The sequence below is a fragment of the Borostomias antarcticus genome (assembly GCF_949987555.1).
Source record: "Borostomias antarcticus genome assembly, chromosome: 13".
Taxonomy (NCBI): Eukaryota; Metazoa; Chordata; class Actinopteri; order Stomiiformes; family Stomiidae; genus Borostomias; species Borostomias antarcticus.
Window position 1 is genome coordinate 24,504,176 of NC_140246.1, and position 15,000 is coordinate 24,519,175.

Consider the following 15,000-nt stretch of genomic DNA (forward strand, 5'->3'; position numbering starts at 1 on the left):
TACCAGTGTAAGAAGGGCAAAAAACCTCTTGGTCAATTTAGAGGAAAAACCCAAACTTATTTATCAACTCATGTTTCAACCATTGTAACTCTTGTAAACAAATGTGATATTTTTTCAAGATAATTTCAAAGTTCATTCACTCTTGTTGTGAATAATCGCATGTAATGTCCTATGGATCATAGCTTCCATGTTTGCGTCTCTGAATGTTTAATGTAGGTTCCATCTTTGTGTGCGGTTAGAGGTGCAGTCATTGCTGTTGAGATTGTCCACGTTGTCATACCACAACCACGAGAAGGAGGTGACCGGCAAGGTCAGTCTCCGATTGCTCATCAGAGGAGAGGACAGTGTGGCGGTGACTGTCAAGGTCACTCTCCGATTGCTCATCAGTGGAGTGTGGCAGTGACCGCTTTGCCCTTGAGATCTCTGGTTCGGCTGCATGGACCGTTCTCTCAGCTACTTTTGACAGCTATTCCACACAGGCCAGAATGTCCTGGTGCTGATTGTTCCATCTTTGACGGGTAGGTTCACCCGCAACATCTACTTCTCTTCCATGTTTTCTGGCCTGTTCTCAGGCTGCTCATCTGCTCCTGGTAGTCTCTTGTCTCCCCATTTGGCAGGTCTACATAGAGCGGTCAGCCAGCGAGCTCTCGGAAGGTGAGGAGGGAGTCCCTGTCCTGGTTCAGCAGGGTGAAGGTGCGGTGGGACACGGTGTCCGTGTGGACCCCACACAGCCAGGGCGCCAGCAGCACGTACAGGCTCTTGAACTGAACCCGGTCCACACGGTACTGCTCCACGTAGGGCCGGCCCGGGTCGTGCTGCTGGAGGGCCACCTCGGTGCTCCCGCTCCCCCAGTACAGGCTGATGAAGTGCTCCATCTGTGGATCCACAGATGAGAGAGACAACAGAGACAAAACAGAAGAGCAAAAAGAGAGTCCTCTGGTCTGGTTTCCCTGTTCCCCTCTGAGTCCTCTGGTCTGGTCTCCCTGTTCCCCTCTTTGGTCAGGAACGGTTATCACCCCTATTGGAGATACTCAGAAACATGGTTAAGTGCAAGCTCCTGCTTTGGGGAAAAATTTTGTTATTCAGTCAGGAAAACTTAAACAGGGTGTCTTGTTCAAGTGTCATTAGAGCCAGTCTGCAGTAGCCTACAGTGACATCAGGGGCAGTGTTAGAATGACTTTAACACGCCCAGTCCCCAGTCATGATCAAGGCAATTGGATTTGGCTCTAGAATTTCTCTCGCGATTTTATGAAATAAAATAAAATAAACACATTCTCGTCTCAACAAAATAACCTCATCTAAGGGTAGAAACAAATTCCCTGAAGTCAGGATAAAAAACAGAGATGGGGGAGAAAAAAAATGCATCACTCAAATAAAATGACACTAAAATGAACTGGCTTCATTTACAATTAAGAAAACATCAATTATCAATTAATCAAAAAATCCATCAAAGCTTCATTTGTATAGCTAAAATTGTATATCTAAAACTTCCCTCTTCTGCATTTGAGGACAGAGTATTGGGCACGCTTCGGACAAAAATGGTCTCTTCCCTATGTCATACTTATCTGTCGTTCACAGTGAGTCGGTGACATGGCGTTGGCTCTGCATCCCACGAACCACAGATCGCCCATCTGTAGGGAAACAGGCCGGTAACCTCCATCTCCACCTCCGGTCCTGTGCCCGTCTCCTGGTTCGGCATTCACCCATCACTCCCGGAACGACAGTTGTCTGTAAAAACACTCAGAAAAACACTCAGGCCCGATGAATGTGCCTCAAACTATAAACATGAGATATTTAACATAACCATTTAAAAATATATAATTGGGTTAGGAGATGCTGCATGCAGATTAAGACACTGACAAATATTATCTATTTCCCCCACTATCATGCACAAACCTTCGCTTAAGTCTTCAGCTAAATATGTCTTTTCCTGTTTATTTACCTTAAAAAAAATAAGTCTATATTGGCTAGTTAAAATCTACCTTGTGGGTTGTTCAAGGGAGCTCCAGCAGGTGGCGCTGGACCCCAGGTCTGAGAATTCTCCATTTCTTTTATCTTGCGGTAACTGTGACACTGTGCCATCCAGTGACCATATTGTCCACAATGGAAACATGCTTCATCCTTCCCACTCTGTCTGTACCGATGAATATGCTTAGACCTACTACTACGTTGTCTATTCTCCCTTTGTCGTCCTCCCCGTTTTTGTTTCACCCCGGCAGAGTTGGGAGGCAGGGCGGTAGCTACGGGTGAACCAGTCATAGTTTGGGAAGGATGTGTGAGCTCTGAGTGCCGAGTCGGCGTGATAGAGTTCAAAACGGAATGACTAGGAGGGGGGAGGGACTCTGAATATTCATCTCTCTGATTAACTTCCTCAGCTACGGGTCTTTCTGACTTGAAAAAATACTCGTGTGCGACTATTTCCCACTTCCTGAATGCATTCCAATCTATCGCATTTCCAGGCTCCCTTCCTAACCTAGTCATCTCAAACGCCTGTAACTGAGCCCTAACAGTCGCTAACTCACTAATCTTGAGTGTACCGGACAGGGGGAAATCAGAATGCTTCGCCCAGATCAAATACTGTACACAAGCATCATCCCAAAACCTTTGCGCAACAATCTTAGCTGGCCCAGACAGCGAACTAGTATTGGTATTCATGATTAACACAATACCCTACAGCCTATAATTCAAAACTAACGGTGAAAAGAAAAGTATAGTAAAAACAGGCGGGAAATAAACAAAGGAATACAATTTCGAAAGAAACAAAACAGTGTACAAAATACTTACAATACTTTACCTGGATCCATGGCGCGCTTAACAAACAATACAAGACAGAGCCGAAGCTCAAACAGTAAAAAAGCAGACTAACAACCCCGTGCACATACAAGACAGAGCCGAAACTCCAACAGTAAAACAGCAGACTAACACGGGGACGCAAAACAAAGAACGACCAAAGACGACGAACAGACGACGAACACACGGGCCCACGTTTACGACAAGCATGCCCGGCTGCACCAGCCACTTGGTCAAAGCTAAACTCAGTTTAGGTTTACCAAACCACCCGGGATCAAAGGGACAAACGCTTCTACCAGAAACGCGGGTCGGACTACGTACCAAAACCGGTCCCGTAGCTACCTTCGTTGACAAAACATACAACGGCTCTGCGGTTTTAATTCCACCCGCGACCGGCCAAAGGGAAACCTGTTCTGTGCCAACTCTTTGGCGTATTAACTCAAAAACCCGTTCTAAGCTGCAACCGATAAACAACCTGAATTGTACATCAACTACAGGGGAACAAATTCATGAGACCAAAACTCACACTTCTTCTGAACGGCATATACCCTCGTAACGAAACAAGGACGAAATCAAAGGACAATACAATATATAAATATATCTATTGCTGTTCACAACTCCTTAGATAGTTACTTACTAAATACGTACTAAATACCCACGCCGGGGTTTCTGTTTTCAATAATCTAGACCAACACAATCTGAACCAAAATCAAGGCAAATACCAAGCATAAAAGGATTCGTTATTCAACGTACCGTGAGTTTAGCCGAGTGGAACCAACGGCGGACCTCTCCGAACCAGTGCGCATAGACGCAAAGAGAGAAGTTCCAGAGCGGCTACCGCTCCGCACGTCTGCTTCCTTTGGTTCCACTCCAGGCGAACCCCACGGCAGTCGATCCCATCCCCGTCGCCAACTGTGATAGTAAAATAACTGATCTAGTCAAAAGGATTTACCAAGATTCGTTCAAAAGGTTAAGTCTGGTTTATTGTGAAAAGCATACGAGCGCAAGGACTTCCTGAAAACGCAACAAGGGTGGTTTAGTCAGCGAAGTGAGCCTTCAGCCTCTTGGGCTCACTTTTATTCAAGCAAAACACAGGTATGGTGCTTCCAGGATGTGATTGGCTAATCTATTGTACGTCATATGAAATGGCAGGCGTGGCCAAGAGTACAGACATGTGACATGAGAAAAAGGGCGGCAATTGGGGACAAAGGATGGCAAAGGATGGTTATTCTATTGTAGACAGATGGCCTTCTGGAAGCCATTTTGTATGTGTAGTTGCTTAAAAAGAAAAGTATTTGCCAAAGCCTGGGTTCGCTTAAAAAGATGTTCAGTCAGGTTTATTAAGAAACAATACGGTTGCAAACGGACTTCAATAGTAAAAACACAGCGTGATTCTATCAGAGAAGTGAAAGTCAGATCGCCAAAACTGCTCCTTATATTGCTTCAAACCAACGAGGTAGTATAGGTGTCATTTGATTGGCTGAGTCGGATATCACCCAGTGGGCGGGGGATGAAAACTCACTTTGAATATACTTTGAATATAGACAAAGGTCTGAGTCAGGGCAGGAAGGACAAGGTGTGGCCTTTCTGACTTGAACAAAGAAGGGATGAAGAGCGAGGCAGAGGAGTCTGTTTACAATTACAAAAGGGAGGGTTGGGTGTTTATAATTATAAAGGGAGATTGAAACCTAGGGGTTTTCAGGGGACTTGATGAATAGAAAAGATATGAATCTGAATAGTCTTGAGACTGTGTGTTAAATTCCATGACAACTCCCTCATCTGTGGCTGAACAGCCACATAAAATATATACATCAGATATAAAATAAGCATAATCAAAAAAATAAAAAATAAACACAAATTTCAAAAACTCTATGCTATACATGTGGAAAGGAAGTAATTTCTCCAGTAGGTGGAGCAAGAACAAAAATGCAAATTACGCTTTAAAACTCCTTGTTACAGAAATTTGACAGGAAACAAGGTAAAATAAAAACATGTATAGTCTAAGAGTGGACAACCATTCACCAAAAACCCTTGATTTAAATTTTGAATAAGGCAAAAAGATAAATGGTTAGCAGTGTAAGAAGGGCAAAAAACCTCTTGGTCAATTTAGAGGAAAAACCCAAACTTATTTATCAACTCATGTTTCAACCATTGTAACTCTTGTAAACAAAATATGATATTTTTCAGATTATTTCAAAGTTCATTCACTCTTGTTGTGAATAATCGCATGTAATTTCTTCTGGATCGTAGCTTCCATGTTTGCGTCTCTGAATGTTCAATGTAGGTTCCAGTGTTTGCGGTTAGAGGTGCAGTCATTGCTGTTGAGATTTGTCCACGTTGTCATACCACAACCACGAGAAGGAGGTGACCGGCAAGGTCAGTCTCCGATTGCTCATCAGAGGAGAGGAGAGTGTGGCGGTGACTGTCAAGGTCACTCTTGTTCACAGTGTATCCAACAGTCATTTAGGTGACACTTCTCTTTTGGGCAATAGAATGTCATTGGGGAATGCAAGGCGTCTTCTCTTCTAGATCGCAACTTCAATGTCGCGTTGTTTGAATCAGTTATGTTCAATGTTAGTTGCAGTGTGTGCAGGTGTGTGTGCGTGTGTGGTGCATCTTGTGAGGTCATGGCTGTGGAGTTTCTCCATGTTGCCATCATAACAATCATGAGAAGGAGGTGACCAGCAAGGTCATTTTTTCTCCGATTCCTCGTCAGAGGAGAGGACAGTTGTGGCAGCTCATAGCTTTGGCCTCTGAGCCCTCTGGTTCAGCTGGATCCTTGATCTCCTGGTGTTGGCGATCCCCTGGTGGACCGTCCTCTGCTGCTTGGACCCGTCGGCAATGGCTTGCATGGATCCACGAAGTCCTCTCAGATCGCTGTCTGCGTGATGAGTAGAAACTGGTACGGCCCGAGCCACCTCGGCGATTTCAGCTCCTTCGTCTGTGGTCGTGGACCAGGACCCAATCCCCAGGAGAGATGTGATGCAGGAACCCCTCCTTAGCCTCAGGAAATGGCGGTCCTCACTCTGTTGGAGACATCTGTTAACATCCTCCGCCACCCCTGTTTTTTGAAACATGATCTGGCCCGTGGGCTAGTTTGAAAGCATAATGAAAACATGAACGAGGTAGTACAGGTTTGTCATTAGGCCCTAGATACAGGTTAGTTTGGTGGTGGAAATGTGCACTTATTCCTTCATTTCTTTTTCTCCGCAGGTGGAGCAGATGCTTGTAGGTCAGAAATGTCTGCCAGGGACAGTGGAGGAATCTTGTCAGGGTCTGTGGATGGTACAGAGAGCATAGAAAGCACAGGGGAGGAAGCAGAGACAGCCGCAGCTTTTGCAGCGAGCTCTCGGAGGGTGAGGAGAGAGTCCCTGTCCTGGTTCAGCAGGGTGAAGGTGCGATGGGACACGGTGTCTGTGTGGACGCCACACAGTCAGGGCGCCAGCAGCACGTACAGGCTCTTGAACTGAACCCGGTCCATCCCTGTACTGCTCCATGTAGGGCCGGCCCGGGTCGTGCTGCTGGAGGGCTCACCTCGGCGCTCCCGCTCCCCCAGTACAGGCTGATGAAGTGCTCCGTCTGTGGATCCACAGATGAGAGAGACAAACAGAGACAAAACAGAAGAGCAAAAGGAGAGTCCTCTGGTCTCCCGGTTCCCCTCCTTGGTCAGGAACGGTTATCAGCAGTCTGTTGGAGATTCTCAGAAACATGGTTAAGCGCAAGCTCCTGCTTTGGGGAAAAATGTTGTTATTCAGTCAGGAACACTTAAACAGGTTGTCTGTTCAAGTGTCATTTAGAGCCAGTCTGTAGTATCCCTACAGTGACATCAGGGGCAGTGTTAGAATGACTTCAACACGCCCAGTCCCCAGTCATGATCAAGGCAATTGGATTTGGCTCTAGCATTTCTCTCGCGATTTTATGAAAATAAAATAAAATAACCCACATTCTCGTCTCAACAAAACAACACCCCCTAAGGGTGAAAGCAAAAATTTCCTGAAGTCAGGATAAAAATTAGAGATGGGGCAAAGAAAATGACACTAAAATGAATTGGCTTCATTTACAATTAACTAATAAAAAAATAAAAAAAACTCCATCAAAGCTTCATTTGTATAGCTAAAATTTGTATATCTAAACCCTCCCTCTTCTGCATTTGAGGACAGAGTATTTGGGCACTGCTTCGGACAAAATGGTCTCTTCCCTATGTCATACTTATCTGTCGCTCCCAGTGAGTCCGTGACATGGCGTTGGCCCTGCATCCCACGAACCACAGATCGCCCATCTGTAGAGAAACAGGCCGGTAACCCCCATCTCCACCTCCGGTCCTGTGCCCGTCTCCTGGTTCGGCATTCACCCATCACTCCCGGAACGACAGATGTCTGTAAAAACACTCAGGAAAAACACTCAGGCCCGATGAATGTGCCTCAAACTATAAACATGAGATATTTAACATAAACATTAAAAATATATAATTGGGTTAGGAGATGCTGTATTCAGGTTAAGACACTGGCAAACATTATCTATCCCCCCCCACTATCATGTACAAACCTTACGTCCTCAGCTACATCTGTCTCGTCCTGTTTATTTCGCTTAAGTCTTTCGGACCTCCCATTCAGGGCGCAATCCCGGGCTAGACCCCGTTCCGTCCGAGGCCTCAAGCCAGGCTCCCCTGGAATGAGAGCTCAGCCTTCTGCTTCCCGGTGTCTTCTTTTCAAAGCCCACCGATCACAGAAGCACTACTCGCCTACTAACGCATTCGCTTTTGGCTTGTAGTGGCCTGACTGTACATTGAGCCGAGCGCGGCGGCCATCTCAGGTCTTACTGCCATATGCGACCCGACCGGCCGGTGACCCAGTCGATAGCGATCCCGGACACCGTAGTGATTGTTAGTCACCCAGCTCAGAACCGACGGTCTGATCCTAATTCCACTTGTGCTATGAATATTAGAACTTTGACCGTTTTCACCAGCCTTGCCTATTCACAGAGGTCGTCTCTAACGCCCCTCTGCTTAGGTGTGGACTGTCGTCCACGTACCACACAGTGCCAACCCCTTAGCGGCGACACAGTGCTGACTAGACGGTACCAGAGCAGTATGTTAATTCATACTTCATCAGACACGGGGGCCTTCAGTCGTCTCCCCTAGCACTATAAGACAATTTTAACGTGCCCTTTTGGGACCTTGCGGCCCCGCCCCCGTCTGTTTAAGGCTAGGTCCAGGGGTGCCCACTCCCCCTCCCTAACCTTAAAAAAAATGGGTCTATATTGGCTAGTTAAAATCTACCTTGTGGGTTGTTCAAGGGAACTCCAGCAGGTGGCGCTGGACCCCAGGTCGGAGAATTCTCCATTTCTTTCATCTTGCGGTAACTGTGACACTGTGTCATCCAGTGACCATACTGACCACAATGGTAACATGAATCGTCTCTGTCTTCACTTCGATTATACCTTTTTCCTCGCCTAACCCTACCAGAACGCTTCCTATTGTTTCTCTGTCGCCCCTCTGGTCGTTGTTGGTTGGGAGCAGACGGAAACACAGAGTTGGGAGGCGGGGCGGCAGCTACCACAGCGAGTGAACCAGTCATAGTTTGGGAAAGAGGTGTGAGCTCTGAGTGCCGAGTCGGCGTGATAGAGTTCAAAACGGAATGACTAGGAGGGGGGAGGGACTCTGAATATTCATCTCTCTGATTAACTTCGTCAGCTACGCTTCTTTCTGACTTGAAAAAACACTCGTGTGCGAGTATTTCCCACTTCCTGAATGCATTCCAATCTATCGCATTTCCAGGCTCCCTTCCTAACCTAGTCATTTCAAACGCCTGTAACTGAGCCCTAACAGTTGCTAACTCACTAATATTGAGTGTACCAGACAGGGGGAAATCAGAATGCTTCGCCCAGATCAAATACTGTACACAAGCATCATCCCAAAGCCTTTGCGCAACAATCTTAGCTGGCCCAGACAGCGAACTAGTATTGGTATTCATAATTAACACAATACCCTACAGCCTATAATTCAAAACTAACGGTGAAAAGAAAAGTATAGTTAAACACAGGCGGGAAATAAACAAAGGAATATAATTTCGAAAGAAAACAAAAAAACATTAGATTCGACTCACCCAGTCAGGAAGTTCTTTGTTCTCTGGCTCAAGGCGGATCACCGCGAGAGCTGTTTTCCGGCGTCTCCTAGGCAACCAGCTAGCCTACTGGAAATCTAGCAGAATTTTAACAGTCTAAAAAGTGTACAAAAAATACTTTACCTGGATCCATGGCGCGCATAACAAACAATAATCAAGAGCCGAGGCTCAAACAGTGAACACATAAGACGAACAACCCCCCGTGCACATGCAAGAGAGAACGTAGCAGACACACGGGAACGCAAACAAAGAACGACCAAACGACGACCAAAAACGACTAATATACGACTTAACACACAAACATGAAACAAAGGCCCACGTTTACAACAACCATGCTCGGCTGCACTAGCAATTTGGTCCAGGCTAAACCAGATGTCTAGATCCTACCAAATATGTACAGCCACTTGGTGAAAACTAACGCTCGTTAGGTTTACCAAGTCACCCAGGAACAAAGGGACAAACGCTTATTTATATAGCGCTTAAAACAACACATACAAGACAGACTAAAGCTCGAACTGCACCCTTACCTGGTCCAGGCTAGACCTTCCGTCTAGATCCTACCAAATTACTGTACAGTTCTTGGTCAAAGCTAACGCTCGTTAGGTTTACCAATTTGATCAAAGCTAACTTATCGTTAGGTCTACCAAACCACCCGGGATCAAATGGGAAAACGTTTCTCCAAGAAACGCGGATTGGAAACACCAATCACTCCCTGTAGCTACTTTTCTGCGGTTTTAATCTCATCCGCGACCGGCCAAAAGGGAAGCCTGTTCTGAACACTGCTTATACCCTCGTAACGAAACAAGGACGAAGTCAAAGGACAATACGATATAAAATCTATTGCTGTTCACAACCTCCTTAGATAATTACTTTAACTTATAGTACTAAAAATACCCACGCTGGGGTTTTCTGTTTTCAATAATCTAGACCAACAAGCTGAACCGAAACCAAGGCAAATAACAAGCATAAAAGGATTTTTCAACGTACCGTGAGTTTAGCCGAGTGGAACCAACGGCGGACCTCTCCGAACCAGTGCGCATAGACGCAAAGAGAGAAGTTCCAGAGCGGCTACCGCTCCGCACGTCTGCGTCCTTTGGTTCCACTCCAGGCGAACCTCACCGCAGTCGATCCCGTCCCGAGTCGCCAATTGTAGTTGCTTAAAAAGAAAAGTATTTGCCAAAGCCTGGGTTCGCTTAAAAAGATGTTCAGTCAGGTTTATTAAGAAACAATACGGTTGCAAACGGACTTCAATAGTAAAAACACAGCGTGATTCTATCAGAGAAGTGAAAGTCAGATCGCCAAAACTGCTCCTTATATTGCTTCAAACCAACGAGGTAGTATAGGTGTCATTTGATTGGCTGAGTCGGATATCACCCAGTGGGCGGGGGATGAAAACTCACTTTGAATATACTTTGAATATAGACAAAGGTCTGAGTCAGGGCAGGAAGGACAAGGTGTGGCCTTTCTGACTTGAACAAAGAAGGGATGAAGAGCGAGGCAGAGGAGTCTGTTTACAATTACAAAAGGGAGGGTTGGGTGTTTATAATTATAAAGGGAGATTGAAACCTAGGGGTTTTCAGGGGACTTGATGAATAGAAAAGATATGAATCTGAATAGTCTTGAGACTGTGTGTTAAATTCCATGACATATGTTAGCACAGCTATGTGAATATTTGGGGGAGGTGATGAATTACAAAAGGAGTGAGAGGACAAAGGTTTAAGGTGTTTGGATGTAAATTCCTGAACAGTATGTAACTACATGTTTGTGTGAACCTAGACTAAAAATGTATGTGAATGTATGTGTACAATGGAATTACAATATATACATATAAATCAGTCTTTTACCTACTACTTATATTTACATATACATAGACTTCTTATACAATTACTATTCAGAAATTGTACATTCTAAGAGAACATGTTACATTATATATCAATAATATGAAATCAATGTCAATATACATTAAAGCAAACAAACAAACAAAAAGAATGGTCCACCTGGAGTAGAGGAGTAAAGGCATAGTGTGAGTTGAGGGGAGATTAACAGCTGTGTTGTTGGATACATGGGGTGCTGGTTATAATAATAATAATACAAATATAAATATAATTCATTATTATCATTGTTATTATTACATTTTACAGATCAGAAACTAGCATCTCTTAATGTATGACAACAGTCAACATATTTTGCGACTAATATTGCACATTGATTTTTCTCTCCACATACAGTAGGTATGGCTGTTTCTGGGGATCAGGGAGATTATTAAACTCAGGACACATTATTTATTTTACTGAAGAAAATCTCTCAATTCTTTATATTTCTCACAGTATAGTAAGAAGTGAGATTCTGTCTCAATATCTCCCTGATGACAAAGAGAACATAGCCTGTCCTCCCTGGGTAGCCAGGTCTTTCTGTGACGGCCTGTTTCTATGGCCAGGCTGTGTTCACTGAGTCTGTACCTAGTCAAGGTCTTCCTCAGTTTTGGGTCAGTAACAGTAGTCAGATATCTCGATTTAGGGCCAAATGGCATTCTAATTTACTCTGTGTTTCGGTGGCATTTTTACAATAAGTAAAAAGTTTTCTTTTTGTTTTGTGATCATTTGGTTGGGCCAGATTGTGTGGGGGCTGTCCTGAGGCAGGGGAGGGTCAGAGGAGGTCAGCCTCAGGACTCTTCTCTATCAGGGGAGGGTCAGAGGTCAGTCTCAGGACTCTTCTCTATCAGGGGAGGGTTAGAGGAGGTCAGTCTCAGGACTCTTCTCTATCAGGGGAGGGTCAGAGGTCAGTCTCAGGACTCTTCTCTATCAGGGGAGGGTCAGAGGAGGTCAGTCTCAGGACTCTTCTCTATCAGGGGAGGGTTAGAGGAGGTCAGCCTCAGGACTCTTCTCTATCAGGGGAGGTTAGAGGTCAGTCTCAGGACTCTTCTCTATCAGGGGAGGGTCAGAGGTCAGTCTCAGGACTCTTCTCTATCAGGGGAGGGTCAGAGGTCAGTCTCAGGACTCTTCTCTATCAGGGGAGGGTCAGAGGTCAGTCTCAGGACTCTTCTCTATCAGGGGAGGGTCAGAGGAGGTCAGTCTCAGGACTCTTCTCTATCAGGGGAGGGTTAGAGGTCAGTCTCAGGACTCTTCTCTATCAGGGGAGGGTCAGAGGAGGTCAGTCTCAGGACTCTTCTCTATCAGGGGAGGTCAGAGGTCAGTCTCAGGACTCTTCTCTATCAGGGGAGGGTCAGAGGAGGTCAGTCTCAGGACTCTTCTCTATCAGGGGAGGTCAGAGGTCAGTCTCAGGACTCTTCTCTATCAGGGGAGGGTCAGAGGTCAGTCTCAGGACTCTTCTCTATCAGGGGAGGGTTAGAGGAGGTCAGTCTCAGGACTCTTCTCTATCAGGGGAGGGTCAGAGGAGGTCAGTCTCAGGACTCTTCTCTATCAGGGGAGGGTCAGAGGTCAGTCTCAGGACTCTTCTCTATCAGGGGAGGTTAGAGGTCAGTCTCAGGACTCTTCTCTATCAGGGGAGGGTCAGAGGTCAGAGGTCAGTCTCAGGACTCTTCTCTATCAGGGGAGGGTTAGAGGTCAGTCTCAGGACTCTTCTCTATCAGGGGAGGGTCAGAGGAGGTCAGTCTCAGGACTCTTCTCTATCAGGGGAGGGTCAGAGGAGGTCAGTCTCAGGACTCTTCTCTATCAGGGGAGGGTCAGAGGTCAGTCTCAGGACTCTTCTCTATCAGGGGAGGGTCAGAGGTCAGTCTCAGGACTCTTCTCTATCAGGGGAGGGTTAGAGGAGGTCAGTCTCAGGACTCTTCTCTATCAGGGGAGGGTCAGAGGTCAGTCTCAGGACTCTTCTCTATCAGGGGAGGGTTAGAGGTCAGTCTCAGGACTCTTCTCTATCAGGGGAGGGTTAGAGGTCAGTCTCAGGACTCTTCTCTATCAGGGGAGGGTCAGAGGTCAGTCTCAGGACTCTTCTCTATCAGGGGAGGGTCAGAGGAGGTCAGCCTCAGGACTCTTCTCTATCAGGGGAGGGTCAGAGGTCAGTCTCAGGACTCTTCTCTATCAGGGGAGGGTCAGAGGTCAGTCTCAGGACTCTTCTCTATCAGGGGAGGTTAGAGGTCAGTCTCAGGACTCTTCTCTATCAGGGGAGGGTTAGAGGTCAGTCTCAGGACTCTTCTCTATCAGGGGAGGGTCAGAGGTCAGTCTCAGGACTCTTCTCTATCAGGGGAGGGTTAGAGGTCAGTCTCAGGACTCTTCTCTATCAGGGGAGGGTCAGAGGAGGTCAGCCTCAGGACTCTTCTCTATCAGGGGAGGGTCAGAGGTCAGTCTCAGGACTCTTCTCTATCAGGGGAGGGTCAGAGGTCAGTCTCAGGACTCTTCTCTATCAGGGGAGGTTAGAGGTCAGTCTCAGGACTCTTCTCTATCAGGGGAGGGTCAGAAGAGGTCAGTCTCAGGACTCTTCTCTATCAGGGGAGGGTCAGAGGTCAGTCTCAGGACTCTTCTCTATCAGGGGGGGGTTAGAGGAGGTCAGTCTCAGGACCAGCGGAGTTTGGAGTTTTTCTTTGAACTTTTAGAATGTATTTACAAAGTGTGTACAACAGTGTGAAGGCTTTCAATTTGATGTGTGTCCCAATTAGAAAATTCCTGATTAGCCATTAGAACCTGAGTCCTAAAGGGATAGAGGATGTATAATATAGTGCTGGTCCTGTAATATGAGTCCTAAAGGGATAGAGGATGTATAATATAGGTCTGGTCCTGTAATATGAGTCCTAAAGGGATAGAGGATGTATAATATAGTGCTGGTCCTGTAATATGAGTCCTAAAGGGATAGAGGATGTATAATATAGTGCTGATCCTGTGATATGAGTCCTAAAGGGATAGAGGATGTATAATATAGTGCTGGTCCTGTAATATGAGTCCTAAAGGGATAGAGGATGTATAATATAGTGCTGGTCCTGTAATATGAGTCCTAAAGGGATAGAGGATGTATAATATAGTGCTGGTCCTGTAATATGAGTCCTAAAGGGATAGAGGATGTATAATATAGTGCTGGTCCTGTAATATGAGTCCTAAAGGGATAGAGGATGTATAATATAGTGCTGGTCCTGTAATATGAGTCCTAAAGGGATAGAGGATGTATAATATAGTGCTGGTCCTGTAATATGAGTCCTAAAGGGATAGAGGATGTATAATATAGTGCTGGTCCTGTAATATGAGTCCTAAAGGGATAGAGGATGTGTAATATAGTGCTGGTCCTGTAATATGAGTCCTAAAGGGATAGAGGATGTATAATATAGTGCTGATCCTGTGATATGAGTCCTAAAGGGATAGAGGATGTATAATATAGTGCTGGTCCTGTAATATGAGTCCTAAAGGGATAGAGGATGTATAATATAGTGCTGGTCCTGTAATATGAGTCCTAAAGGGATAGAGGATGTATAATATAGTGCTGGTCCTGTAATATGAGTCCTAAAGGGATAGAGGATGTATAATATAGTGCTGGTCCTGTAATATGAGTCCTAAAGGGATAGAGGATGTATAATATAGTGCTGGTCCTGTAATATGAGTCCTAAAGGGATAGAGGATGTATAATATAGTGCTGGTCCTGTAATATGAGTCCTAAAGGGATAGAGGATGTATAATATAGTGCTGATCCTGTGATATGAGTCCTAAAGGGATAGAGGATGTATAATATAGTGCTGGTCCTGTAATATGAGTCCTAAAGGGATAGAGGATGTATAATATAGTGCTGGTCCTGTAATATGAGTCCTAAAGGGATAGAGGATGTATAATATAGTGCTGGTCCTGTAATATGAGTCCTAAAGGGATAGAGGATGTATAATATAGTGCTGGTCCTGTAATATGAGTCCTAAAGGGATAGAGGATGTATAATATAGTGCTGGTCCTGTAATATGAGTCCTAAAGGGATAGAGGATGTATAATATAGTGCTGGTCCTGTAATATGAGTCCTAAAGGGATAGAGGATGTATAATATAGTGCTGGTCCTGTAATATGAGTCCTAAAGGGATAGAGGATGTATAATATAGTGCTGGTCCTGTAATATGAGTCCTAAAGGGATAGAGGATGTATAATATAGTGCTGGTCCTGTAATA

The 15,000-nt window shown here is 45.3% G+C and overlaps 1 protein-coding gene across 1 annotated transcript in view; it reads left to right on the forward strand.

Annotated features, from left to right (window-relative positions):
• The window catches only part of LOC311317058 (protein NLRC3-like), a gene marked incomplete at its 5' end in the record, with an annotated part of 61,248 nt that overhangs the window by 7,428 nt on the left and 38,820 nt on the right, over positions 1–15,000 (forward strand). The window lies entirely within an intron of this gene.